The sequence below is a fragment of the Protopterus annectens genome, chromosome 16.part0 (assembly GCF_019279795.1).
Source record: "Protopterus annectens isolate FY-2018-M chromosome 16.part0, PAN1.0, whole genome shotgun sequence".
In the NCBI taxonomy this organism is placed as follows: domain Eukaryota; kingdom Metazoa; phylum Chordata; order Ceratodontiformes; family Protopteridae; genus Protopterus; species Protopterus annectens.
Window position 1 is genome coordinate 869,101,393 of NC_056750.1, and position 27,796 is coordinate 869,129,188.

Here is a 27,796-nt window from a genome sequence, read left to right on the forward strand (position 1 = left end):
ACTAAAAAAAACTGAAAAAAAATTCATTAAATATAAATAACTGAAAAAAACTGAAAAAAATAATTAAATATAAATAACTGAAAAAAACTGAAAAAAATTCAAAGTAAAATATACTAAAAAAAATGAAGGGTAAAAACCTTTCAAAAAAATATAAAAAAAAAAAGTAAAAAAAAACCTAAATAAAAAAAAAACTGAAAGTACAAAAAAATAAAAAAAAATTGAAAAACCAAAGCTGCAAGAGTAAAATATCACTTACGGCTATGAAATGGTACTGAAAAATCAAAGCTGCAAGAGTAGAATTTCAATTGCAACTATGAAATAGTACTGAAAAACCAAAGTTGCAAGAGTAAAATATCATAACTATGAAATAGTACTGAAAAACCAAAGCTGCAAGAGAAAAATATGAGGTACAACTATGAAATAGGACTGAAAACCAAAGCTGCAAGAGTAAAATATCACTTACAACTATGAAATAGTACTGAAAACCAAAGCTGCAAGAGTAAAATATCAATTACAACTATGAAATAGTACTGAAAACCAAAGCTGCAAGAGTAAAATATCAATTACAACTATGAAATAGTACTGAAAACCAAAGCTGCAAGAATAAAATATCAATTACAACTATGAAATAGTACTGAAAACCAAAGCTGCAAGAGAAAAATATCACTTACAGCTATGAAATAGTACTGAAAAACCAAAGCTGCAAGAGTAAAATATCAATTACAACTATGAAATAGTACTGAAAAACCAAAGCTGCAAGAGTAAAATATCAATTACAACTATGAAATAGTAGTGAAAACCAAAGCTGCAAGAGTAAAATATCACTTACAACTATGAAATAGTACTGAAAAAACAAAGCTGCAAGAGTAAAATATCAATTACAACTATGAAATAGTACTGAAAAACCAAAGCTGCAAGAGTAAAATATCAATTACAACTATGAAATAGTACTGAAAAACCAAAGCTGCAAGAGTAAAATATCAATTACAACTATGAACTAGTACCGGAAACCAAAGCTGCAAGAGTAAAATATCACCTACAAGTATGGAATAGTACTGAGGAACCAAAGCTGCAAGAGTAAAATATCAATTACAACTATGAAATAGTACTGAGAAACCAAAGCTGCAAGAGTAAAATATCAATTACAACTATGAAATAGTACTGAAAAACCAAAGCTGCAAGAGTAAAATATCACTTACAACTATGAAATAGTACTGAAAACCAAAGCTGCAAGAGTAACATATCAATTACAACTATGAAATAGTACTGAAAAACCAAAGCTGCAAGAGTAAAATATCAATTACAACTATGAAATAGTACTGAAAAACCAAAGCTGCAAGAGTAAAATATCAATTACAACTATGAAATAGTACTGAAAAACCAAAGCTGCAAGAGTAAAATATCACTTACAACTATGAAATAGTACTGAAAACCAAAGCTGCAAGAGTAAAATATCACTTACAACTATGAAATAGTACTGAAAAACCAAAGCTGCAAGAGTAAAATATCAATTACAACTATGAAATAGTACTGAAAAACCAAGCTGCTAGAGTAAAATATCAATTACAACTATGAAATAGTAGTGAAATACCAAAACTGCAAGAGTAAAATATCAATTACAACTATGAAATAGTAGTGAAAACCAAAGCTGCAAGAGTAAAATATCACTTACAACTATGAAATAGTACTGAAAAACCAAAGCTGCAAGAGTAAAATATCAATTACAACTATGAAATAGTACTGAAAAACCAAAGCTGCAAGAGTAAAATATCAATTACAACTATGAAATAGTACTGAAAAACCAAAGCTGCAAGAGTAAAATATCAATTACAACTATGAAATAGTACTGAAAAACCAAAGCTGCAAGAGTAAAATATCAATTACAACTATGAAATAGTAGTGAAATACCAAAACTGCAAGAGAAAAATATCACTTACAACTATGAAGCAGTACTGAAAACCAAAGCTGCAAGAGTAAAATATCACTTACAACTATGAAATAGTACTGAAAACCAAAGCTGCAAGAGTAAAATATCAATTACAACTATGAAATAGTACTGAAAACCAAAACTGCAAGAGTAAAATATCAATTACAACTATGAAATAGTAGTGAAAACCAAAGCTGCAAGAGTAAAATATCACTTACAACTATGAAATAGTACTGAAAAACCAAAGCTGCAAGAGTAAAACATCAATTACAACTATGAAATAGTACTGAAAAACCAAAGCTGCAAGAGTAAAATATCAATTACAACTATGAAATAGTACTGAAAAACCAAAGCTGCAAGAGTAAAATATCACTTACAACTATGAAATAGTACTGAAAAACCAAAGCTGCAAGAGTAAAACATCAATTACAACTATGAAATAGTACTGAAAAACCAAAGCTACAAGAGTAAAATATCAATTACAACTATGAAATAGTACTGATAAACCAAAGCTGCAAGAGTAAAATATCAATTACAGCTATGAAACAGTACCGAAAAACCAAAGCTGCAAGAGTAAAATATCAATTACAACTATGAAATAGTACTGAAAACCAAAGCTGCAAGAGTAAAATATCAATTACAACTATGAAATAGTACTGAAAAACCAAAGCTGCAAGAGTAAAATATCACTTACAACTATGAAATAGTACTGAAAAACCAAAGCTGCAAGAGTAAAATATCAATTATAAGTATGAAATAGTACCGAAAAACCAACGCTGCAAGAGTAAAATATCACTTACAACCATGAAATAGTACTGAAAACCAAAGCTGCAAGAGTAAAATATCAATTACAACTATGAAATAGTACTGAAAAACCAAAGCTGCAAGAGTAAAATATCACTTACAACTATGAAATAGTACTGAAAAACCAAAGCTGCAAGAGTAAAATATCAATTACAACTATGAAATAGTACTGGAAAACCAAAGCTGCAAGAGTAAAATATCAATTACAACTATGAAATAGTACTGAAAAACCAAAGCTGCAAGAGTAAAATATCAATTACAACTATGAAATAGTACTGAAAAACCAAAGCTGCAAGAGTAAAATATCACTTACAACTATGAAATAGTACTGAAAACCAAAGCTGCAAGAGTAAAATATCAATTACAACTATGAAATAGTACTGAAAACCAAAGCTGCAAGAGTAAAATATCAATTACAACTATGAAATAGTACTGAAAACCAAAGCTGCAAGAGTAAAATATCAATTACAACTATGAAATAGTACTGAAAACCAAAGCTGCAAGAGTAAAATATCAATTACAACTATGAAATAGTACTGAAAACCAAAGCTGCAAGAGTAAAATATCAATTACAACTATGAAATAGTACTGAAAACCAAAGCTGCAAGAGTAAAATATCACTTACAACTATGAAATAGTACTGAAAACCAAAGCTGCAAGAGTAAAATATCAATTACAACTATGAAATAGTACTGAAAACCAAAGCTGCAAGAGTAAAATATCAATTACAACTATGAAATAGTACTGAAAACCAAAGCTGCAAGAGTAAAATATCAATTACAACTATGAAATAGTACTGAAAACCAAAGCTGCAAGAGTAAAATATCAATTACAACTATGAAATAGTACTGAAAACCAAAGCTGCAAGAGTAAAATATCAATTACAACTATGAAATAGTACTGAAAACCAAAGCTGCAAGAGTAAAATATCAATTACAACTATGAAATAGTACTGAAAACCAAAGCTGCAAGAGTAAAATATCAATTACAACTATGAAATAGTACTGAAAACCAAAGCTGCAAGAGTAAAATATCAATTACAACTATGAAATAGTACTGAAAAACCAAAGCTGCAAGAGTAAAATATCAATTACAACTATGAAATAGTACTGGAAAACCAAAGCTGCAAGAGTAAAATATCACTTACAAGTATGAAATAGTACTGAAAACCAAAGCTGCAAGAGTAAAATATCAATTACAACTATGAAATAGTACTGAAAACCAAAGCTGCAAGAGTAAAATATCAATTACAACTATGAAATAGTACTGAAAACCAAAGCTGCAAGAGTAAAATATCACTTACAACTATGAAATAGTACTGAAAAACCAAAGCTGCAAGAGTAAAATATCAATTACAACTATGAAATAGTACTGAAAGACCAAAGCTGCAAGAGTAAAATATCAATTACAACTATGAAATAGTACTGAAAAACCAAAGCTGCAAGAGTAAAATATCACTTACAACTATGAAATAGTACTGAAAAACCAAAGCTGCAAGAGTAAAATATCACTTACAACTATGAAATAGTACTGAAAAACCAAAGCTGCAAGAGTAAAACATCAATTACAACTATGAAATAGTACCAAAACCCAAAGCTGCAAGAGTAAAATATCAATTACAACTATGAAATAGTACCAAAAAACCAAAGCTGCAAGAGTAAAATATCAATTACAACTATGAAATAGTACCGAAACCCAAAGCTGCAAGAGTAAAATATCAATTACAACTATGAAATAGTACTGATAAACCAAAGCTGCAAGAGTAAAATATCAATTACAGCTATGAAATAGTACTGAAAAACCAAAGCTGCAAGAGTAAAATATCACTTACAACTATGAAATAGTACTGAAACACCAAAGCTGCAAGAGTAACATATCAATTACAACTATGAAATAGTACTGAAAAACCAAAGCTGCAAGAGTACAATATCACTTACAACTATGAAATAGTACTGAAAACCAAAGCTGCAAGAGTAACATATCAATTACAACTATGAAATAGCACTGAAAAACCAAAGCTGCAAGAGTAAAATATCAATTACAACTATGAAATAGTACTGAAAACCAAAGCTGCAAGAGTAAAATATCACTTACAACTATGAAATAGTACTGAAAAACCAAAGCTGCAAGAGTAAAATATCAATTACAACTATGAAATAGTACTGAAAAACCAAAGCTGCAAGAGTAAAATATCAATTATAAGTATGAAATAGTACTGATAACAAAAGCTGCAAAAGTAAAATATCAATTACAACTATGAAATAGTACTGAAAACCGAAAGCTGCAAGAGTAAAATATCAATTACAACTATGAAATAGTACTGAAAACCAAAGCTGCAAGAGTAAAATATCAATTACAACTATGAAATAGTACTGAAAACCAAAGCTGCAAGAGTAAAATATCACTTACAACTATGAAATAGTACTGAAAACCAAAGCTGCAAGAGTAAAATATCAATTACAACTATGAAATAGTACTGAAAAACCAAAGCTGCAAGAGTAAAATATCAATTACAACTATGAAATAGTACTGAAAACCAAAGCTGCAAGAGTAAAATATCAATTACAACTATTAAATAGTACTGCAAAACCAAAGCTGCAAGAGTCAAATATCAATTACAGCTATGAAATAGTACTGAAAACCAAAGCTGCAAGAGTAAAAGATCAATTACAAGTATGAAATAGTACTGAAAAACCAAAGCTGCAAGGGTAAAATATCACTTACAACTATGAAATAGTACTGAAAAACCAAAGCTCCATGAGTAAAATATCAATTACAACTAAGAAATAGTACTGAAAAAGCAAAGCTGCAACAGTAAAATATCACTTACAATTATGAAATAGTACTGAAAAACCAAAGCTCCATGAGTAAAATATCAATTACAACTAAGAAATAGTACTGAAAAAGCAAAGCTGCAACAGTAAAAGATCAATTACAACTATGAAATAGTACTGAAAAACCAAAGCTGCAAGAGTAAAATATCACTTACAACTATAAAATAGTACTACAAAGCAAAGCTGCAACAGTAAAATATCAATTACAACTATGAAATGGTACTGAAAAACCAAAGCTGCAAGAGTAAAATATCAATTACAACTATGAAATAGTACTGAAAAACCAAAGCTGCAAGAGTAAAACATCAATTACAACAATGAAATAGTACTGAAAAACCAAAGCTGCAAGAGTAAAATATCACTTACAACTATGAAATAGTACTGAAAACCAAAGCTGCAAGAGTAAAATATCAATTACAACTATGAAATAGTACTGAAAACCAAAGCTGCAAGAGTAAAATATCAATTACAACTATGAAATAGTACTGAAAACCAAAGCTGCAAGAGTAAAATATCAATTACAACTATGAAATAGTACTGAAAACCAAAGCTGCAAGAGTAAAATATCACTTACAACTATGAAATAGTACTGAAAACCAAAGCTGCAAGAGTAAAATATCAATTACAACTATAAATAGTACTGAAAACCAAAGCTGCAAGAGTAAAATATCACTTACAACTATGAAATAGTACTGAAAAACCAAAGCTGCAAGAGTAAAATATCAATTACAACTATGAAATAGTACTGAAAAACCAAAACTGCAAGAGTAAAATATCAATTACAACTATGAAATAGTAGTGAAAACCAAAGCTGCAAGAGTAAAATATCACTTACAACTATGAAATAGTACTGAAAAACCAAAGCTGCAAGAGTAAAATATCAATTACAACTATGAAATAGTACTGAAAAACCAAAGCTGCAAGAGTAAAATATCACTTACAACTATGAAATAGTACTGAAAAACCAAAGCTGCAAAAGTAAAATATCAATTACAACTATGAAATAGTACTGAAAAACAAAAGCTGCAAGAGTAAAATATCAATTACAACTATGTATTAGTACTGAAAAGCCAATGCTGCAAGAGTAAAATATCACTTACAACTATGAAATAGTACTAAAAAAACCAAAGCTGCAAGAGTAAAATATCAATTACAACTATGAAATAGTACTGAAAAACCAAAGCTGCAAGAGTAAAATATCAATTACAACTATGAAATAGTACTGAAAAACCAAAGCTGCAAGAGTAAAATATCAATTACAACTATGAAATAGTACCGAAACCCAAAGCTGCAAGAGTAAAATATCAATTACAACTATGAAATAGTACCAAATAGCAAAGCAGCAAGAGTAAAATATCACTTACAACTATGAAATAGTACTGAAAAACCGAAGCTGCAAGAGTACAATATCATTTACAACTATGAAATTGTACTGAAAACCAAAGCTGCAAGAGTAAAATATCAATTACAACTATGAAATAGTACTGAAAACCAAAGCTGCAAGAGTAAAATATCAATTACAACTATGAAATAGTACTGAAAACCAAAGCTGCAAGAGTAAAATATCAATTACAACTATGAAATAGTACTGAAAACCAAAGCTGCAAGAGTAAAATATCAATTACAACTATGAAATAGTACTGAAAACCAAAGCTGCAAGAGTAAAATATCAATTACAACTATGAAATAGTACTGAAAACCAAAGCTGCAAGAGTAAGATATCAATTACAACTATGAAAGAGTACTGAAAAGCAAAGCTGCAAGAGTAAAATATCAATTACAACTATGAAATAGTACTGAAAAACCAAAGCTGCAAGAGTAAAATATCAATTACAACTATGAAATAGTACTGAAAAACCAAAGCTGCAAGAGTAAAATATCAATTACAACTATGAAATAGTACTGAAAAACCAAAGCTGCAAGAGTAAAATATCAATTACAACTATGAAATAGTACTGAAAAACCAAAGCTGCAAGAGTAAAATATCACTTACAACTATGAAATAGTACTGAAAAACCAAAGCTGCAAGAGTAAAATATCAATTACAACTATGAAATAGTACTGAAAAACCAAAGCTGCAAGAGTAAAATATCACTTACAACTATGAAATAGTACTGAAAAACCAAAGCTGCAAGAGTAAAATATCAATTACAACTATGAAATAGTACCGAAACCCAAAGCTGCAAGAGTAAAATATCAATTACAACTATGAAATAGTACCAAAAAAACAAAGCAGCAAGAGTAAAATATCACTTACAACTATGAAATAGTACTGAAAAACCGAAGCTGCAAGAGTAACATATCAATTACAACTATGAAATAGTAGTGAAAAAACAAAGCTGCAAGAGTAAAATATCAATTACAACTATGAAATAGTACTGAAAACCAAAGCTGCAAGAGTAAAATATCAATTACAACTATGAAATAGTACTGAAAACCAAAGCTGCAAGAGTAAAATATCAATTACAACTATGAAATAGTACTGAAAACCAAAGCTGCAAGAGTAAAATATCAATTACAACTATGAAATAGTACTGAAAACCAAAGCTGCAAGAGTAAAATATCAATTACAACTATGAAATAGTAGTGATAAACCAAAGCTGCAAGAGTAAAATATCACTTACAACTATGAAATAGTACTGAAAAACCAAAGCTGCAAGAGTAAAATATCACTTACAACTATGAAATAGTACTGAATAACCAAAGCTGCAAGAGTAAAATATCAATTACAACTATGAAATAGTACTGAAAAACCAAAGCTGCAAGAGTAAAATATCAATTACAACTATGAAATAGTACTGAAAAACCAAAGCTGCAAGAGTAAAATATCAATTACAACTATGAAATGGTACTGAAAAACCAAAGCTGCAAGAGTAAAATATCACTTACAACTATGAAATAGTACTGAAAAGCCAAAGCTGCAAGAGTAAAATATCACTTACAACTATGAAATAGTACTGAAAAACCAAAGCTGCAAAAGTAAAATATCAATTACAACTATGAAATAGAACTGATAAACCAAAGCTGCAAGAGTAAAATATCACTTACAACTATAAAATAGTACCGAAACCCAAAGCTGCAAGAGTAAAATATCAATTACAACTATGAAATAGTACTGAAAAACCAAAGCTGCAAGAGTAAAATATCAATTACAACTATGAAATAGTACTGAAAAACCAAAGCTGCAAGAGTAAAATATCAATTACAACTATGAAATAGTACTGACAAACAAAGCTGCAAGAGTAAAATATCAATTACAACTATGAAATAGTACTGAAAACCAAAGCTGCAAGAGTAAAATATCAATTACAACTATGAAATAGTACTGAAAAACCAAAGCTGCAAGAGTAAAATATCACTTACAACTATGAAATAGTACTGAAAAACCAAAGCTGCAAGAGTAAAATATCAATTACAACTATAAAATAGTACCGAAAACCAAAGCTGCAAGAGTAAAATATCAATTACAACTATGAAATAGTACTGAAAAACCAAAGCTGCAAGAGTAAAATATCAATTACAACTATGAAATAGTACTGAAACCCAAAGCTGCAAGAGTAAAATATCAATTACAACTATGAAATAGTACTGAAAACCAAAGCTGCAAGAGTAAAATATCAATTACAACTATGAAATAGTACTGAAAACCAAAGCTGCAAGAGTAAAATATCAATTACAACTATGAAATAGTACTGAAAACCAAAGCTGCAAGAGTAAAATATCACTTACAACTATGAAATAGTACTGAAAACCAAAGCTGCAAGAGTAAAATATCAATTACAACTATGAAATAGTACTGAAAACCAAAGCTGCAAGAGTAAAATATCAATTACTTACAACTATGAAATAGTACTGAAAACCAAAGCTGCAAGAGTAAAATATCAATTACAACTATGAAATAGTACTGAAAACCAAAGCTGCAAGAGTAAAATATCAATTACAACTATGAAATAGTACTGAAAACCAAAGCTGCAAGAGTAAAATATCAATTACAACTATGAAATAGCACCGAAACACCAAAGCTGCAAGAGTAAAGTATCACTTCCAACTGGGAAACAGTACTCAACACCCAAAGCTGCAAGAGTAGAATATCAATTACAACTATGAAATAGTACTGAAAACCAAAGCTGCAAGAGTAAAATATCAATTACAACTATGAAATAGTACTGAAAACCAAAGCTGCAAGAGTAAAATATCAATTACAACTATGAAATAGTACTGAAAACCAAAGCTGCAAGAGTAAAATATCAATTAGAACTATGAAATAGTACTGAAAACCGAAAGCTGCAAGAGTAAAATATCAATTACAACTATGAAATAGTACTGAAAAACCAAAGCTGCAAGAGTAAAATATCAATTACAACTATGAAATAGTACTGAAAAACCAAAACTGCAAGAGTAAAATATCAATTACAACTATGAAATAGTAGTGAAAACCAAAGCTGCAAGAGTAAAATATCACTTACAATTATGAAATAGTACTGAAAAACCAAAGCTGCAAGAGTAAAACATAAATTACAACTATGAAATAGTACCGAAACCCAAAGCTGCAAGAGTAAAATATCAATTACAACTATGAAATAGTACTGAAAAACCAAAGCTGCAAGAGTAAAATATCAATTACAACTATGAAATAGTACTGAAAAACCAAAGCTGCAAGAGTAAAATATCACTTACAACTATGAAATAGTACTGAAAAACCAAAGCTGCAAGAGTAAAATATCAATTACAACTATGAAATAGTACCAAAAAACAAAGCAGCAAGAGTAAAATATCACTTACAACTATGAAATAGTACTGAAAAACCGAAGCTGCAAGAGTAACATATCAATTACAACTATGAAATAGTACTGAGAAACCAAAGCTGCAAGAGTAAAATATCAATTACAACTATGAAATAGTACTGAAAAACCAAAGCTGCAAGAGTAAAATATCACTTACAACTATGAAATAGTACTGAAAACCAAAGCTGCAAGAGTAAAATATCAATTACAACTATGAAATAGTACTGAAAACCAAAGCTGCAAGAGTAAAATATCAATTACAACTATGAAATAGTACTGAAAACCAAAGCTGCAAGAGTAAAATATCAATTACAACTATGAAATAGTACTGAAAACCAAAGCTGCAAGAGTAAAATATCAATTACAACTATGAAATAGTACTGAAAAACCAAAGCTGCAAGAGTAAAATATCACTTACAACTATGAAATAGTACTGAAAAACCAAAGCTGCAAGAGTAAAATATCAATTACAACTATGAAATAGTACTGAAAAACCAAAGCTGCAAGAGTAAAACATAAATTACAACTATGAAATAGTACCGAAACCCAAAGCTGCAAGAGTAAAATATCAATTACAACTATGAAATAGTAGTGAAAACCAAAGCTGCAAGAGTAAAATATCACTTACAACTATGAAATAGTACTGAAAAACCAAAGCTGCAAGAGTAAAATATCAATTACAACTATGAAATAGTACTGAGAAACCAAAGCTGCAAGAGTAAAATATCAATTACAACTATGAAATAGTACTGAAAAACCAAAGCTGCAAGAGTAAAATATCAATTACAACTATGAAATAGTACTGAAAAACCAAAGCTGCAAGAGTAAAATATCACTTACAACTATGAAATAGTACTGAAAACCAAAGCTGCAAGAGTAAAATATCAATTACAACTATGAAATAGTACTGAAAAACCAAAGCTGCAAGAGTAAAATATCAATTACAACTATGAAATAGTACTGAAAAACCAAAGCTGCAAGAGTAAAATATCAATTACAACTATGAAACAGTACTGAAAACCAAAGCTGCAAGAGTAAAATATCAATTACAACTATGAAATAGTACTGAAAACCAAAGCTGCAAGAGTAAAATATCAATTACAACTATGAAATAGTACTGAAAACCAAAGCTGCAAGAGTAAAATATCAATTACAATTATGAAATAGTACTGAAAAACCAAAGCTGCAAGAGTAAAATATCAATAACAACTATGAAATAGTACTGAAAAACCAAAGCTGCAAGAGTAAAATATCACTTACAACTATGAAATAGTACTGAAAAACCAAAGCTGCAAGAGTAAAATATCAATTACAACTATGAAATAGTACTGAAAAACCAAAGCTGCAAAAGTAAAATATCAATTACAACTATGAAATAGAACTGATAAACCAAAGCTGCAAGAGTAAAATATCACTTACGACTATGAAATAGTACCGAAAAACCAAAGCTGCAAGAGTAAAATATCAATTACAACTATGAAATAGTACTGAAAAACCAAAGCTGCAAGAGTAAAATATCAATTACAACTATGAAATAGTACTGAAAAACCAAAGCTGCAAGAGTAAAATATCAATTACAACTATGAAATAGTACTGAAAAACCAAAGCTGCAAGAGTAAAATATCACTTACAACTAAGAAATAGTACTGAAAAACCAAAGCTGCAAGAGTAAAATATCAATTACAACTATGAAGTAGTACTGAAAAACCAAAGCTGCAAGAGTAAAATATCAATTACAGCTACGAAATAGTACTGAAAAAGCAAAGCTGCAAGAGTAAAATATCAATTACAACTATGAAATAGTACTGAAAACCAAAGCTGCAAGAGTAAAATATCAATTACAACTATGAAATAGTACTGAAAACCAAAGCTGCAAGAGTAAAATATCAATTACAACTATGAAATAGTACTGAAAACCAAAGCTGCAAGAGTAAAATATCAATTACAACTATGAAATAGTACCGAAAAACCAAAGCTGCAAGAGTAAAATATCAATTACAACTATGAAATAGTACTGAAAAACCAAAGCTGCAAGAGTAAAATATCACTTACAACTATGAAATAGTACTGAAAAACCAAAGCTGCAAGAGTAAAATATCAATTACAACTATGAAATAGTACTGAAAACCAAAGCTGCAAGAGTAAAATATCAATTACAACTATGAAATAGTACTGAAAAACCAAAGCTGCAAGAGTAAAATATCAATTACAACTATGAAATAGTACTGAAAAACCAAAGCTGCAAGAGTAAAATATCAATTACAACTATGAAATAGTACTGATAAACCAAAGCTGCAACAGTAAAATATCACTTACAGCTATGAAATAGTACCGAAAAACCAAAGCTGCAAGAATAAAATATCAATTACAACTATGAAATAGTACTGAAAAACCAAGCTGCAAGAGTAAAATATCACTTACAACTATAAAATAGTACCGAAACCCAAAGCTGCAAGAGTAAAATATCAATTACAACTATGAAATAGTAGTGAAAACCAAAGCTGCAAGAGTAAAATATCACTTACAACTATGAAATAGTACTGAAAACCAAAGCTGCAAGAGTAAAATATCAATTACAACTATGAAATAGTACTGAAAAACCAAAGCTGCAAGAGTAAAATATCACTTACAACTATGAAATAGTACTGAAAAACCAAAGCTGCAAGAGTAAAATATCAATTACAACTATGAAATAGTACTGAAAACCCAAAGCTGCAAGAGTACAATATCAATTACAACTATGAAATAGTACTGAAAAACCAAAGCTGCAAGAGTAAAATATCACTTACAACTATGAAATAGTACTGAAAAACCAAAGCTGCAAGAGTAAAATATCAATTACAACTATGAAATAGTACTGAAAAACCAAAGCTGCAAGAGTAAAATATCAATTACAACTATGAAATAGTACTGAAAACCAAAGCTGCAAGAGTAAAATATCAATTACAACTATGAAATAGTACCGAAACCCAAAGCTGCAAGAGTAAAATATCAATTACAACTATGAAATAGTACTGAAAAACCAAAGCTGCAAGAGTAAAATATCAATTACAACTATGAAATAGTACTGAAAAACCAAAGCTGCAAGAGTAAAACATCAATTACAACTATGAAATAGTACTGAAAAACCAAAGCTGCAATTGTAAAATATCAATTACAACTATGAAATGGTACTGAAAAACCAAAGCTACAAGAGTAAAATATCAATTACAACTATGAAATAGTACTGAAAAACCAAAGCTGCAAGAGTAAAATATCACTTACAACTATGAAATAGTACTGAAAAACCAAAGCTGCAAGAGTAAAATATCACTTACAACTATGAAATAGTAGAGAAAAACCAAAGCTGCAAGAGTAAAATATCAATTACAACTATGAAATTGTACTGAAACACCAAAGCTGCACGAGTATCAATTACAACTATGAAATAGTACTGAAAAACCAAAGCTGCAAGAGTACAATATCACTTACAACTATGAAATAGTACTGAAAAACCAAAGCTGCAAGAGTAAAATATCAATTACAACTATGAAATAGTACTGAAAAACCAAAGCTGCAAGAGTAAAATATCAATTACAACTATGAAATAGTAGTGAAAACCAAAGCTGCAAGAGTAAAATATCACTTACAACTATGAAATAGTACTGAAAACCAAAGCTGCAAGAGTAAAATATCAATTACAACTATGAAATAGTACTGAAAAACCAAAGCTGCAAGAGTAAAATATCAATTACAACTATGAAATAGTACTGAAAACCAAAGCTGCAAGAGTAAAATATCAATTACAACTATGAAATAGTACTGAAAACCAAAGCTGCAAGAGTAAAATATCAATTACAACTATGAAATAGTACTGAAAACCAAAGCTGCAAGAGTAAAATATCACTTACAACTATGAAATAGTACTGAAAACCAAAGCTGCAAGAGTAAAATATCAATTACAACTATGAAATAGTACTGAAAACCAAAGCTGCAAGAGTAAAATATCACTTACAACTATGAAATAGTACTGAAAACCAAAGCTGCAAGAGTAAAATATCAATTACAACTATGAAATAGTACTGAAAACCAAAGCTGCAAGAGTAAAATATCAATTACAACTATGAAATAGTACTGAAAACCAAAGCTGCAAGAGTAAAATATCAATTACAACTATGAAATAGTACTGAAAACCAAAGCTGCAAGAGTAAAATATCAATTACAACTATGAAATAGTACTGAAAACCAAAGCTGCAAGAGTAAAATATCAATTACAACTATGAAATAGTACTGAAAACCAAAGCTGCAAGAGTAAAATATCAATTACAACTATGAAATAGTACTGAAAACCAAAGCTGCAAGAGTAAAATATCACTTACAACTATGAAATAGTACTGAAAACCAAAGCTGCAAGAGTAAAATATCAATTACAACTATGAAATAGTACTGAAAACCAAAGCTGCAAGAGTAAAATATCACTTACAAATATGAAATAGTACTGAAAACCAAAGCTGCAAGAGTAAAATATCAATTACAACTATGAAATAGTACTGAAAACCAAAGCTGCAAGAGTAAAATATCAATTACAACTATGAAATAGTACTGAAAACCAAAGCTGCAAGAGTAAAATATCAATTACAACTATGAAATAGTACTGAAAACCAAAGCTGCAAGAGTAAAATATCACTTACAACTATGAAATAGTACTGAAAAACCAAAGCTGCAAGAGTAAAATATCAATTACAACTATGAAATAGTACTGAAAAACCAAAGCTGCAAGAGTAAAATATCAATTACAACTATAAAATAGTACCGAAACCCAAAGCTGCAAGAGTAAAATATCAATTACAACTATGAAATAGTACTGAAAACCAAAGCTGCAAGAGTAAAATATCACTTACAACTATGAAATAGTACTGAAAAACCAAAGCTGCAAGAGTAAAATATCAATTACAACTATGAAATAGTACTGAAAACCCAAAGCTGCAAGAGTAAAATATCAAATACAACTATGAAATAGTACCGAAAACCAACGCTGCAAGAGTAAAATATCAATTACAACTATGAAATAGTACTGAAAAACCAAAGCTGCAAGAGTAAAATATCAATTACAACTATGAAATAGTACTGAAAAACCAAAGCTGCAAGAGTAAAATATCAATTACAACTATGAAATAGTACTGAAAAACCAAAGCTGCAAGAGTAAAATATCAATTACAACTATGAAATAGTACTGAAAACCAAAGCTGCAAGAGTAAAATATCAATTACAACTATGAAATAGTACTGAAAACCAAAGCTGCAAGAGTAAAATATCAATTACAACTATGAAATAGTACTGAAAACCAAAGCTGCAAGAGTAAAATATCACTTACAACTATGAAATAGTACTGAAAACCAAAGCTGCAAGAGTAAAATATCAATTACAACTATGAAATAGTACTGAAAACCAAAGCTGCAAGAGTAAAATATCAATTACAACTATGAAATAGTACTGAAAACCAAAGCTGCAAGAGTAAAATATCAATTACAACTATGAAATAGTACTGAAAACCAAAGCTGCAAGAGTAAAATATCAATTACAACTATGAAATAGTACTGAAAACCAAAGCTGCAAGAGTAAAATATCAATTACAACTATGAAATAGTACTGAAAACCAAAGCTGCAAGAGTAAAATATCAATTACAACTATGAAATAGTACTGAAAACCAAAGCTGCAAGAGTAAAATATCAATTACAACTATGAAATAGTACTGAAAACCAAAGCTGCAAGAGTAAAATATCAATTACAACTATGAAATAGTACTGAAAACCAAAGCTGCAAGAGTAAAATATCAATTACAACTATGAAATAGTACTGAAAACCAAAGCTGCAAGAGTAAAATATCAATTACAACTATGAAATAGTACTGAAAACCAAAGCTGCAAGAGTAAAATATCAATTACAACTATGAAATAGTACTGAAAACCAACGCTGCAAGAGTAAAATATCAATTACAACTATGAAATAGTACTGAAAAACCAAAGCTGCAAGAGTAAAATATCAATTACAACTATGAAATAGTACTGAAAAACCAACGGTGCAAGAGTAAAATATCAATTACAACTATGAAATAGTACTGAAAAACCAAAGCTGCAAGAGTAAAATATCAATTACAACTATGAAATAGTACTGAAAAACCAAAGCTGCAAGAGTAAAATATCACTTACAACTATGAAATAGTACTGAAAACCAAAGCTGCAAGAGTAAAATATCAATTACAACTATGAAATAGTACTGAAAACCAAAGCTGCTAGAGTAAAATATCAATTACAACTATGAAATAGTAGTGAAAACCAAAGCTGCAAGAGTAAAATATCAATTACAACTATGAAATAGTACTGAAAAACCAAAGCTGCAAGAGTAAAATATCAATTACAACTATGAAATAGTACTGAAAAACCAAAGCTGCAAGAGTAAAATATCAATTACAACTATGAAATAGTACTGAAAAACCAAAGCTGCAAGAGTAAAATATCACTTACAACTATGAAATAGTACTGAAAACCAAAGCTGCAAAAGTAAAATATCAATTACAACTATGAAATAGTACTGAAAACCAAAGCTGCAAGAGTAAAATATCAATTACAACTATGAAATAGTACTGAAAACCAAAGCTGCAAGAGTAAAATATCAATTACAACTATGAAATAGTACTGAAAACCAAAGCTGCAAGAGTAAAATATCAATTACAACTATGAAATAGTACTGAAAACCAAAGCTGCAAGAGTAAAATATCAATTACAACTATGAAATAGTACTGAAAACCAAAGCTGCAAGAGTAAAATATCAATTACAACTATGAAATAGTACTGAAAACCAAAGCTGCAAGAGTAAAATATCAATTACAACTATGAAATAGTACTGAAAACCAAAGCTGAAAACCAAAGCTGCAAGAGTAGAATTTCAATTACAACTATGAAATAGTACTGAAAACCAAAGCTGCAAGAGTAAAATATCAATTACAACTATGAAATAGTACTGAAAACCAAAGCTGCAAGAGTAAAATATCAATTACAACTATGAAATAGTACTGAAAACCAAAGCTGCAAGAGTAAAATATCAATTACAACTATGAAATAGTACTGAAAACCAAAGCTGCAAGAGTAAAATATCAATTACAACTATGAAATAGTACTGAAAACCAAAGCTGCAAGAGTAAAATATCAATTACAACTATGAAATAGTACTGAAAACCAAAGCTGCAAGAGTAAAATATCAATTACAACTATGAAATAGTACTGAAAACCAAAGCTGCAAGAGTAAAATATCAATTACAACTATGAAATAGTACTGAAAACCAAAGCTGCAAGAGTAAAATATCAATTACAACTATGAAATAGTACTGAAAACCAAAGCTGCAAGAGTAAAATATCAATTACAACTATGAAATAGTACTGAAAACCAAAGCTGCAAGAGTAAAATATCAATTACAACTATGAAATAGTACTGAAAACCAAAGCTGCAAGAGTAAAATATCAATTACAACTATGAAATAGTACTGAAAACCAAAGCTGCAAGAGTAAAATATCAATTACAACTATGAAATAGTACTGAAAACCAAAGCTGCAAGAGTAAAATATCAATTACAACTATGAAATAGTACTGAAAACCAAAGCTGCAAGAGTAAAATATCAATTACAACTATGAAATAGTACTGAAAACCAAAGCTGCAAGAGTAAAATATCAATTACAACTATGAAATAGTACTGAAAACCAAAGCTGCAAGAGTAAAATATCAATTACAACTATGAAATAGTACTGAAAACCAAAGCTGCAAGAGTAAAATATCAATTACAACTATGAAATAGTACTGAAAACCAAAGCTGCAAGAGTAAAATATCAATTACAACTATGAAATAGTACTGAAAACCAAAGCTGCAAGAGTAAAATATCAATTACAACTATGAAATAGTACTGAAAACCAAAGCTGCAAGAGTAAAATATCAATTACAACTATGAAATAGTACTGAAAACCAAAGCTGCAAGAGTAAAATATCAATTACAACTATGAAATAGTACTGAAAACCAAAGCTGCAAGAGTAAAATATCAATTACAACTATGAAATAGTACTGAAAACCAAAGCTGCAAGAGTAAAATATCAATTACAACTATGAAATAGTACTGAAAACCAAAGCTGCAAGAGTAAAATATCAATTACAACTATGAAATAGTACTGAAAACCAAAGCTGCAAGAGTAAAATATCAATTACAACTATGAAATAGTACTGAAAACCAAAGCTGCAAGAGTAAAATATCAATTACAACTATGAAATAGTACTGAAAACCAAAGCTGCAAGAGTAAAATATCAATTACAACTATGAAATAGTACTGAAAACCAAAGCTGCAAGAGTAAAATATCAATTACAACTATGAAATAGTACTGAAAACCAAAGCTGCAAGAGTAAAATATCAATTACAACTATGAAATAGTACCGAAACCCAAAGCTGCAAGAGTAAAATATCAATTACAACTATGAAATAGTACCAAAAAACAAAGCTGCAAGAGTAAAATATCACTTACAACTATGAAATAGTACTGAAAAACCAAAGCTGCAAGAGTAAAATATCAATTACAACTATGAAATAGTACTGAAAAACCAAAGCTGCAAGAGTAAAATATCAATTACAACTATGAAATAGTACCAAAAAGCAAAGCAGCAAGAGTAAAATATCACTTACAACTATGAAATAGTACTGAAAAACCGAAGCTGCAAGAGTAACATATCAATTACAACTATGAAATAGTAGTGAAAAAACAAAGCTGTAAGAGTAAAATATCAATTAGAACTATGAAATTGTACTGAAACACCAAAGCTGCAAGAGTAAAATATCAATTACAACTATGAAATAGTACTGAAAAACCAAAGCTGCAAGAGTAAAATATCAATTACAACTATGAAATAGTACTGAAAACCAAAGCTGCAAGAGTAAAATATCAATTACAACTATGAAATAGTACTGAAAACCAAAGCTGCAAGAGTAAAATATCAATTACAACTATGAAATAGTACTGAAAACCAAAGCTGCAAGAGTAAAATATCAATTACAACTATGAAATAGTACTGAAAACCAAAGCTGCAAGAGTAAAATATCAATTACAACTATGAAATAGTACTGAAAACCAAAGCTGCAAGAGTAAAATATCAATTACAACTATGAAATAGTACTGAAAACCAAAGCTGCAAGAGTAAAATATCAATTACAACTATGAAATAGTACTGAAAACCAAAGCTGCAAGAGTAAAATATCACTTACAACTATGAAATAGTACTGAAAACCAAAGCTGCAAGAGTAAAATATCAATTACAACTATGAAATAGTACTGAAAACCAAAGCTGCAAGAGTAAAATATCAATTACAACTATGAAATAGTACTGAAAACCAAAGCTGCAAGAGTAAAATATCAATTACAACTATGAAATAGTACTGAAAACCAAAGCTGCAAGAGTAAAATATCACTTACAACTATGAAATAGTACTGAAAAACCAAAGCTGCAAGAGTAAAATATCAATTACAACTATGAAATAGTACTGAAAAACCAAAGCTGCAAGAGTAAAATATCACTTACAACTATGAAATAGTACTGAAAACCAAAGCTGCAAGAGTAAAATATCACTTACAACTATGAAATAGTACTGAAAAACCAAAGCTGCAAGAGTAAAATATCAATTACAACTATGAAATAGTAGTGAAAAAACAAAGCTGTAAGAGTAAAATATCAATTAGAACTATGAAATTGTACTGAAACACCAAAGCTGCAAGAGTAAAATATCAATTACAACTATGAAATAGTACTGAAAAACCAAAGCTGCAAGAGTAAAATATCACTTACAACTATGAAATAGTACTGAAAAACCAAAGCTGCAAGAGTAAAATATCAATTACAACTATGAAATAGTACTGAAAAACCAAAGCTGCAAGAGTAAAACATAAATTACAACTATGAAATAGTACCGAAACCCAAAGCTGCAAGAGTAAAATATCAATTACAACTATGAAATAGTACCAAAAAGCAAAGCAGCAAGAGTAAAATATCACTTACAACTATGAAATAGTACTGAAAAACCGAAGCTGCAAGAGTAACATATCAATTACAACTATGAAATAGTAGTGAAAACCAAAGCTGCAAGAGTAAAATATCAATTACAACTATGAAATAGTACTGAAAACCAAAGCTGCAAGAGTAAAATATCACTTACAACTATGAAATAGTACTGAAAACCAAAGCTGCAAGAGTAAAATATCAATTACAACTATGAAATAGTACTGAAAACCAAAGCTGCAAGAGTAAAATATCAATTACAACTATGAAATAGTACTGAAAACCAAAGCTGCAAGAGTAAAATATCAATTACAACTATGAAATAGTACTGAAAACCAAAGCTGCAAGAGTAAAATATCAATTACAACTATGAAATAGTACTGAAAACCAAAGCTGCAAGAGTAAAATATCAATTACAACTATGAAATAGTACTGAAAAACCAAAGCTGCAAGAGTAAAATATCACTTACAACTATGAAATAGTACTGAAAACCAAAGCTGCAAGAGTAAAATATCAATTACAACTATGAAATAGTACTGAAAACCAAAGCTGCAAGAGTAAAATATCACTTACAACTATGAAATAGTACTGAAAACCAAAGCTGCAAGAGTAAAATATCAATTACAACTATGAAATAGTACTGAAAACCAAAGCTGCAAGAGTAAAATATCAATTACAACTATGAAATAGTACTGAAAACCAAAGCTGCAAGAGTAAAATATCAATTACAACTATGAAATAGTACTGAAAACCAAAGCTGCAAGAGTAAAATATCACTTACAACTATGAAATAGTACTGAAAACCAAAGCTGCAAGAGTAAAATATCAATTACAACTATGAAATAGTACTGAAAACCAAAGCTGCAAGAGTAAAATATCACTTACAACTATGAAATAGTACTGAAAACCAAAGCTGCAAGAGTAAAATATCAATTACAACTATGAAATAGTACTGAAAACCAAAGCTGCAAGAGTAAAATATCAATTACAACTATGAAATAGTACTGAAAACCAACGCTGCAAGAGTAAAATATCAATTACAACTATGAAATAGTACTGAGAAACCAAAGCTGCAAGAGTAAAATATCAATTACAACTATGAAATAGTACTGAAAAACCAAAGCTGCAAGAGTAAAATATCACTTACAACTATGAAATAGTACTGAAAAACCAAAGCTGCAAGAGTAAAATATCAATTACAACTATGAAATAGTACTGATAAACCAAAGCTGCAAGAGTAAAATATCACTTACAACTATGAAATAGTACTGAAAAACCAAAGCTGCAAGAGTAAAATATCAATTACAACTATGAAATAGTACTGAAACCCAAAGCTGCAAGAGTAAAATATCAATTACAACTATGAAATAGTACTGAAAACCAAAGCTGCAAGAGTAAAATATCAATTACAACTATGAAATAGTACTGAAAACCAAAGCTGCAAGAGTAAAATATCAATTACAACTATGAAATAGTACTGAAAACCAAAGCTGCAAGAGTAAAATATCAATTACAACTAAGAAATAGTACTGAAAAACCAAAGCTGCAAGAGTAAAATATCACTTACAACTATGAAATAGTACTGAAAAACCAAAGCTGCAAGAGTAACATATCAATTACAACTATGAAATAGTACTGAAAAACCAAAGCTGCAAGAGTAAAATATCACTTACAACTATGAAATAGTACTGAATAACCAAAGCTGCAAGAGTAAAATATCAATTACAACTATGAAATAGTACTGAAAAACCAAAGCTGCAAGAGTAAAATATCACTTACAACTATGAAATAGTACTGAAAAACCAAAGCTGCAAGAGTAAAATATCAATTACAACTAAGAAATAGTACTGAAAACCCAAAGCTGCAAGAGTACAATATCACTTACAACTATGAAATAGTACTGAAAAACCAAAGCTGCAAGAGTACAATATCACTTACAACTATAAAATAGTACTGAAAAACCAAAGCTGCAAGAGTAACATATCAATTACAACTATGAAATAGTACTGAAAAACCAAAGCTGCAAGAGTAAAATATCAATTACAACTATGAAATAGTACTGAAAAACCAAAGCTGCAAGAGTAAAATATCACAACTATGAAATAGTACTGAAAAACCAAAGCTGCAAGAGTAAAATATCAATTACAACTATGAAATAGTACTGAAAAACCAAAGCTGCAAGAGTAAAATATCACTTACAACTATGAAATAGTACCGAAACCCAAAGCTGCAAGAGTAAAATATCAATTACAACTATGAAATAGTACTGAAAACCAAAGCTGCAAGAGTAAAATATCAATTACAACTATGAAATAGTACCGAAAACCAAAGCTGCAAGAATAAAATATCAATTACAACTATGAAATAGTACTGAAAAACCAAGCTGCAAGAGTAAAATATCACTTACAACTATGAAATAGTACTGAAAAACCAAAGCTGCAAGAGTAAAATATCAATTACAACTATGAAATAGTACTGAAAAACCAAAGCTGCAAGAGTAAAATATCAATTACAACTATGAAATAGTACTGAAAACCAAAGCTGCAAGAGTAAAATATCACTTACAACTATGAAATAGTACTGAAAAACCAAAGCTGCAAGAGTAAAATATCACTTACAACTATGAAATAGTACTGAAAAACCAAAGCTGCAAGAGTAAAATATCAATTACAACTATGAAATAGTACTGAAAAACCAAAGCTGCAAGAGTAAAATATCAATTACAACTATAAAATAGTACCGAAACCCAAAGCTGCAAGAGTAAAATATCAATTACAACTATGAAATAGTACTGAAAAACCAAAGCTGCAAGAGTAAAATATCACTTACAACTATGAAATAGTACTGAAAAGCAAAGCTGCAACAGTAAAATATCAATTACAACTATGAAATAGTACCAAAAAACAAAGCAGCAAGAGTAAAATATCAATTACAACTATGAAATAGTACTGAAAACCAAAGCTGCAAGAGTAAAATATCAATTACAACTATGAAATAGTACTGAAAACCAAAGCTGCAAGAGTAAAATATCAATTACAACTATGAAATAGTACTGAAAAACCAAAGCTGCAAGAGTAAAATATCACTTACAACTATGAAATAGTACTGAAAACCAAAGCTGCAAGAGTAAAATATCAATTACAACTAAGAAATAGTACTGAAAAACCAAAGCTGCAAGAGTAAAACATCAATTACAACTATGAAATAGTACCGAAACCCAAAGCTGCAAGAGTAAAATATCAATTACAACTATGAAATAGTACTGAAAGACCAAAGCTGCAAGAGTAAAATATCAATTACAACTATGAAATAGTACTGAAAAACCAAAGCTACAAAAGTAAAATATCAATTAGAACTATGAAATAGTACTGAAAAACCAAAGCTGCAAGAGTAAAATATCACTTACAACTATGAAATAGTACTGAAAAACCAAAGCTGCAAGAGTACAATATCACGTACAAGTATGAAATAGTACTGAAAACCAAAGCTGCAAGAGAAAAATATCACTTACAACTATGAAATAGTAGTGAAAACCAAAGCTGCAAGAGTAAAATATCACTTACAATTATGAAATAGTACTGAAAACCAAAGCTGCAAGGGTAAAGTATCACTTACAACTATGAAATAGTACTGAAAGACCAAAGCTGCAAGAGTAAAATATCAATTACAACTATGAAATAGTACTGAAAAACCAAAGCTGCAAGAGTAAAATATCAATTACAACTATGAAATAGTACTGAAAAACCAAAGCTGCAAGAGTAAAATATCAATTACAACTATGAAATAGTAGTGAAAACCAAAGCTGAAAGAGAAAAATATCACTTACAACTATGAAGCAGTACTGAAAACCAAAGCTGCAAGAGTAAAATATCACTTACAACTATGAAATAGTACTGAAAAACCAAAGCTGCAAGAGTAAAATATCAATTACAACTATGAAATAGTACTGAAAAACCAAAGCTGCGAGAGTAACATATCAATTACAACTATGAAATAGTAGTGAAAAAACAAAGCTGTAAGAGTAAAATATCAATTAGAACTATGAAATAGTACTGAAAACCAAAGCTGCAAGAGTAAAATATCAATTACAACTATGAAATAGTACTGAAAACCAAAGCTGCAAGAGTAAAATATCAATTACAACTATGAAATAGTACTGAAAACCAAAGCTGCAAGAGTAAAATATCAATTACAACTATGAAATAGTACTGAAAAACCAAAGCTGCAAGAGTAAAATATCACTTACAACTATGAAATAGTACTGAAAAACCAAAGCTGCAAGAGTAAAATATCAATTACAACTATGAAATAGTACTGAAAATCAAAAGCTGCAAGAGTAAAATATCAATTACAACTATTAAATAGTACCGAAACCCAAAGCTGCAAGAGTAAAATATCAATTACAACTATGAAATAGTACTGAAAACCCAAAGCTGCAAGAGTACAATATCAATTACAACTATGAAATAGTACTGAAAAACCAACGCTGCAAGAGTAAAATATCAATTACAACTATGAAATAGTACTGAAAACCAAAGCTGCTAGAGTAAAATATCAATTACAACTATGAAATAGTACTGAAAACCAAAGCTGCAAGAGTAAAATATCAATTACAACTATGAAATAGTACTGAAAACCAAAGCTGCAAGAGTAAAATATCACTTACAACTATGAAATAGTACTGAAAACCAAAGCTGCAAGAGTAAAATATCAATTACAACTATGAAATAGTACTGAAAACCAAAGCTGCAAGAGTAAAATATCACTTACAACTATGAAATAGTACTGAAAAACCAAAGCTGCAAGAGTAAAATATCAATTACAACTATGAAATAGTACTGAAAAACCAAAGCTGCAAGAGTAAAATATCAATTACAACTATGAAATAGTACTGAAAACCAAAGCTGCGAGAGTAAAACATCAATTACAACTATGAAATAGTACCGAAACCCAAAGCTGCAAGAGTAAAATATCAATTACAACTATGAAATAGTACTGAAAAACCAAAGCTGCAAGAGTAAAATATCACTTACAACTATGAAATAGTACTGAAAAACCAAAGCTGCAAGAGTAAAAAATGAATTACAACTACGAAATAGTACTGAAAAACCGAAGCTGCAAGAGTATAATATCAATTACAACTATAAATTGTACTGAAAAGCCAAAGCTGCAAGAGTAAAATATCACTTACAACTATGAAATAGTACTGAATAACCAAAGCTGCAAGAGTAAAATATCACTTACAACTATGAAATAGTACTGAATAACCAAAGCTGCAAGAGTAAAATATCAATTACAACTATGAAATTGTACTGACACACCAAAGCTGCAAGAGTGAAATATCAATTACAACTATGAAATAGTAGTGAAAAACCAAAGCTGCAAGAGTACAATATCACTTACAACTATGAAATAATACTGTAAAACCAAAGCTGCAAGAGTAAAATATCACTTACAACTATGAAATAGTACTGAAAAACCAAAGCTGCAAGAGTGAAATATCTATTACAACTATGAAATAGTACTGAAAAACCAAAGCTGCAAAAGTAACATATCACTTACAACTATGAAATAATACTGAAAAACCAAAGCTGCAAGAGTAAAATATCACTTACAACTATGAAATAGTACTGAAAAACCAAAGCTGCAAGAGTAAAATATCAATTATAAGTTCATAGGTTCATAGGTTCATACTAGGCTATCTGCCCGAGGGCATTTACAAGCCTAGCCCATCGTTTTGTGGCTTACGCCACCCCTTTAGTATGGGGAACTATACCCATTATTTTGCTGTGCCTCTGTCGAGCAGTGACACTGAGGTAATCCCTGGGGTATATCTGCGATCTCCCATCCATTGGTCAAGATTTCTCTTGAACAAGGCCAGCGAGGTGCTCTGCCTCACATGTACCGGGATTTTGTTCCACAGCATAGGGAGTCTTTGGGTGATGAATCTATCCCTCCAGCACGTCCTACTAATAGCAGTGTCAAGGTTTAAGTCTCCCGCCCTTGTGGCTCTGATGGATCTAGATTTTTTGAGGTGAAGCATATTCATCAAATCTGGGTTTGACATGGCCTTGTATGTTAGGCAAAGGTCACCTCTGAGCAAGCGGTAAGCAACTGAATAGAGCTGGAGTTCTTTCAGTTGGGCAGCATAGGACAGATTTTTGAGACCCTTTATCCTTTTGGTGAGGAACTTTTGTGGCCTCTCCAGCTGCTGCAAGTGTCGGGTCAGATACATTCCGAATGGGGCATTGTACTCAATCATTGGTCTGATGAGTGATGAGTAAAGGGAGACTATGACCTCCCTTGATCTAGATGAGTATCCCTTCATGATAAGGTGGGCAATGTAGAAGGTCTTCCTAACTACTTTAGCTACATGGGTGTCGAATGACAGACTACTATCAACCTGGGTCCCCAGGTCCCTGATAACTTCTTCTGTGCTCAGTGGATTGCCACCTATTTGGTAGCTAGGGGTAACCTTGTTTTTCCCGAAGGGTATGACTATGCATTTTTGGCATTTAACTTTAGGCCGTGGCTCTGGCACCAGTTATCCATTTCTGTGAGACCCTTCTGAAGGATATCTGTGTCAGATGTGTTTTCTACTATGGCCCAGTTTGCAGTCATCTGCAAACTTTGTCAGCCATAACCCTCCTGTGTTTGCTTGTACTTCGGAAAAGTAGATGCCAAACAAGAGTGGGCCCAGGACTGAGCCCTGTGGGACACCACTTGTGACAGGCTTTGAGTCTGACATGGCGCCAGCAACTCTAACCCTGTGGGTTCTGTCACTCAGCCAGTTTGCAACCCATCTTGTGATGTATGGGTTGACATTTGCTGATGAGTTTTTCAATGATACCCGAGTGGGGTATTGTATCGAAGGCCTTAGCCAGATCGAGGTAGGCTGTATGGACTGCCTTTCCTCATCAATGGCTTTGGTGACTGTTTCAAAAAGTCAACCAAGTTTAAAAGGCATGATCTGCCTTTGACAAAGCCAAACTGGGTTGGATCCAAAGTCTGCAAATTCCCTATGTCTTTATTTATGAGGTCCATTATGATCCTCTCCATGGCTTTGCAGATAAGGCTTGTCAAGCTAATGGGCCGGTAATTTCCAGGGTCGGTGGAGGCACCGCCTTTGTGAAGTGGTACCACAGTTGCAGTGCGCCACCCCTGGGTGCGTATCCAGAGGTAAGACTTTGATTAAACAGCTGTCCTAGCTGTGGGTTTAATTAATCATTGAGTTCATGGAGCACACAGCCGGGGACACCATCAGGTCCCATGGATGCTGTGTTTTTTGCTTTGGAGAGAGCAGTTCTCACTTGGGCTGGAGATGTTTGGGGGCTGCAATCGCTTGGTATAGATATCTCTCCTTTGGGGAGGGGAGAAAG